Source organism: Carlito syrichta, unplaced genomic scaffold (genome assembly GCF_000164805.1).
Source record: "Carlito syrichta isolate Samal-C Ts95f unplaced genomic scaffold, Tarsius_syrichta-2.0.1 Scaffold304751, whole genome shotgun sequence".
NCBI lineage: Eukaryota > Metazoa > Chordata > Mammalia > Primates > Tarsiidae > Carlito > Carlito syrichta.
In genome coordinates this window covers 29432-33263 of record NW_007248847.1, presented here as the reverse complement: position 1 = coordinate 33263, position 3832 = coordinate 29432, and positions in this window count along the sequence as shown.

The window sequence follows — 3832 nt, the reverse complement described above, 5'->3', positions numbered from 1 at the left end:
ATCCCATTCACACATGAGAGACTCACTTGAATTCAGGTGATTTACCCAGCTCATAGCATTCCTACCTGGCAAACCTGGCGATAGAACTTGCCGTCTGGCTCCTCACCTGGGCCTGAGACATTCTGGAAACCACTTCCGTCCGGTGACTGCTCTTCAGGCCATCTGAAAATTGTTCTTTTTAAAGACTGACTTCTCGTTTCTACCAAAAAAAAAAAAATCAGCTGGGCGTGGTGGCCAGCATCTGTGGTCCCAGCGACTCGGGAAGCTGAGGTGGGAGGGGAGGGCTGAGCCCAGGAGGTGGAGGCTGTGGTGAGCCCTGAGGTGCCACTGCACTCCAGCCTGGGCAACGGAGAGAAACCTCAAGTCAAAAAAAACCAAAAAAGGAAGGTGCGAGGACTGCCAGGACAATGAGGGAGACCCAGGGTTGGAAATGGGGTCTAGCCGGCCAGGAAAGGGCAGGTGGCCAGTGGGACAGGCTCCAGGGATAGCGGGCAGGGCTAGAAGGAGGCACCCCTGGGTCTAGGGGGAGGCGGGGAGGCCAAGAGGCCGTCTGGGGCGTGTGAATTTACCCGATGGGGCCGCAGGAGCCATGGAACCTTTGCATGTTTCTAACAGCTTTGCCAAAGGTGACTGGCATGCCGAGAACTCACCGCATGTACAAGTCCAGGAAATGACGTCCAGGAGAGTCCCTGGTCATCGGGCAGAAAGGTAAGTGAAGGGTCCCTCGCACCCACGGGCAGGCGGCCCCATTCCCCTCCCCGGCCCAGGCAAGCACTGTTCTGACTTTTTGTCTCCATAGATTTATCTTTGCAGGACATCGCATCTAGATGGAGTCCCTCCACGTGGTTTCTTCAGACCCGGCTTCTTTCACTTAGCATCGTGTCTTTGTGGGTGTGTGTGTGTCGGAGTCTCACCGTCGTCCAGGCTGGAGTGCAGGGTCACGCTCCCGGCCACCGCAGCCTCGACCTGCAGGGCTCAGGCCACCCTTCTGCCTCAGCCTTCCAAGTAGCTGGAACCACAGGCACGCACCACCATGCCCGGCTAATTTGACCTGATTTATCGTAGAGACAAGGTCTTGCCAAGTTGCCCAGGCTGGTTTCTAACTCCTGGACTCAGGCAATCCTCTCGCCTCTGCCTCCCAAAGTGCTGGGATGACAGGTGTGAGCCAGTGTGCCTGGATGTGTCTTTTTTCTTTTTCTAATTTAATTTCTTGGATCGCAGAGCCCAGCAGGTTGATGCTGGGGTGGTCGTGAGTGTGCCACCGCCCTCCAGCCTGGGCGACGGAGTGAGACTCCAACTCAAAAGAAAAATTTTTTTTGAGTAAGGGTCTTACTCCGTGGCCCGGGCTATCGGGCAGTGGCACAATCATGGCCCACTGCAGCCTTGGTCTCCTGGGCTCTGGCAGTCCTCCCTCCTCAGTCTCCCAAGTAGCTGGAGCTACAGGTATGCACCACCAGCTCATTTCTAATTTTTTGTAGAGACAGAATCTTGCTATGTTGTCCATGTTGGAGCTTAGTGTCTTTGAGGTCTGTCTACATGTGGTGTGTGTTTGTATTTTGTTTCTTTCATTACTGAATAGCGTCTGATTGTGTGGCTAGATTGCAGTTTGTCTATTCGCTACTTGGTAGACATCTGGGTGGTTTCCAGTTTCCACTGCCATGAATAAGCGGTCAGGAGTAAGGCTGCACCGAACATACCCGTGTGCAAGTCTTTGTTCTCGTGGACGGGCGGGGAGCCCGGAAGGGAGTTGTTGCATTGTGCGGTAAATTTAAACTTCATTCCTTGGAGGCTGGACTTAATCGTTTTATTTCCTTCTATAAAACAGCTTTAGGCCGGGTGCGGTGGCTCACACCTGTCATCCCAGCACTTTGGGAGGCGGAGGCGAGAGGATTGCCTGAGCCCAGGGGTTCGAGACCAGCCTGGGCAATTTGGCCAGACCTTGTCTCTACAAGAAACCAAAAAATCAGCCAGGCGTGGGGGCGCGTGCCTGTAGTTCTGGCTGCTTGGAATGCTGACGCGGAAGGATCGACTGAACCCAGCAGGTCGAGGCTGCGGTGGCCTGGAGCGTGCCACTGCACTCCAGCCTGGGTCACAGAGTGAGGCTCTGATTCAAATACATAAATAAATAAGTAAATGCATAAATGAAACAGCTCTCCTGAGCTGTAACCCGCCTACGGCAAGTTCACCTGCTTCCCTGCGCGATTCAGTGAGTCTTAGCTCACGGAGCTGTGTACCTGTCGCCCTCCGCACGGTTTCATTTTAGACACCCTGCGCCCACCTGAAAAGAAATCGTGAGTCCGTTTATGGTTTCTCCACCCCCCCACACCCAGCCCCAGGCGGCCCCTCATTCACCTTCTGGCTGCATGCATCTGCTTTTCCTGAACCTTCCACGGGATTTGAGTCCCACAGCTCGTGGGCTCGGGGTGGGCTTCTTCCACTGGGCGCCGCACGTTCAGATCCACCGCGTGGCACGGCGGGGCAGTGGTCCTTCCCTCCATATCGCCCCGTCACCCACTGCACAGCCGGGCCAGACATCGTCTACGCAGCCAGCCGTCGACGGGCCATCGTGCTGTTTCCACGCCTGCCTGTGGTGAGCACTGCTGCGGACAGCCCGGGCCAGTTTTCGTGTGGATGCTCACTTCCTTCCTCTCGGGCAGGCGCCTGGGAGTGACATTGCTGGGTCATGCGGTCAGCATAGATTCAGCCTCGTGAGGAACTGGCCCAGCACGGCGGCTCGTGCCTCTAAATCCCCGTGCTTTGGGAGGCTGAGGTGGGAGGACCGCTTGAGCCCAGGAGTTTTGAGACCAGCCTGGGCAACACGGTGAGACCTCCTCTCTACAAAAATAGTGACAAGCACATCCCAGCCGCAATGTAGCAGGGGCTGTTGCTTTGTTCTCTCCAACAGTCGGGTATTGGCTGGCGGTTCTGTTATAGCCATTCCAGTGGAGGTGGAGCCCGTGTGTTTGTTTGTTTGAAGTTTTTTGTCTGTTTGTTTTGAATCAGAGTCTCACGCCATCCCCCAGGCTGGAGAGCAGTGGCACGATCACGGCTCGCCACAGCCGTGACCTCCTTGACTCAGGCGAACCTTCTTCCTCAGCCTCCCAAGTAGCGAGGACTACAGGCATGCGCCACCACACCTGGCTAGTTTTTCTGATTTTTTTTAACAGAGAAGAGGTCTCACTCTGTGGCCCAGGCTGGTCTCAAACTAGTGCTGGGATTCTCGGCATGAGCCACCTCACCTGACCTCCTGCGGATTTAATTTGCGTTTCCTTAATGACTGGGGCTATCGAACCGTGTCTATCCACTCCAGCAAAATGTCCATTCCAGGCCTTTCGCCCACTTTCTAACTGGGTTGTTTGCCTTCTTGCTGTGTTGTAAGAGTCTCTGTGTCTTATGGCTGGGTTGCCAGACGCGTGATTGACAATCGGCTTGTCCTAGTCCGGAGCCTGTTTCTCCACGTCTGCTGAAAGGCTGCTGGGGAGAAAAAGGACGAGATCGAGCCTCGCACTGGAGAGACGGCCTGCGGCAGGACGTGGGCTGGCCGGGACAGGCAGAGCTCTCTCCAGGGGCGGCAGCACAGGGAGTGGGCAGAGGCCACGCTCCCAAGGTTCCCAGGCTCCAAGGCTGGCGGCGGCTTCCCCTGAAGCCTGTTTACCATCCAGTTAACCAGTAAGCCAGATCCGAGAGGCCACCAGCCCGGGCGAGGCCTCGCCAAGGTGTTCCTGGGTTCGGGGAGAAGCGACATGGGAAGCCGGGCGGTCTCCGAGCTGCCCGAGTGACTCCCGGCGCGGAAGGGCCGCCCTGACCTCCTTCCAGACCCGCCCCGCGCGGG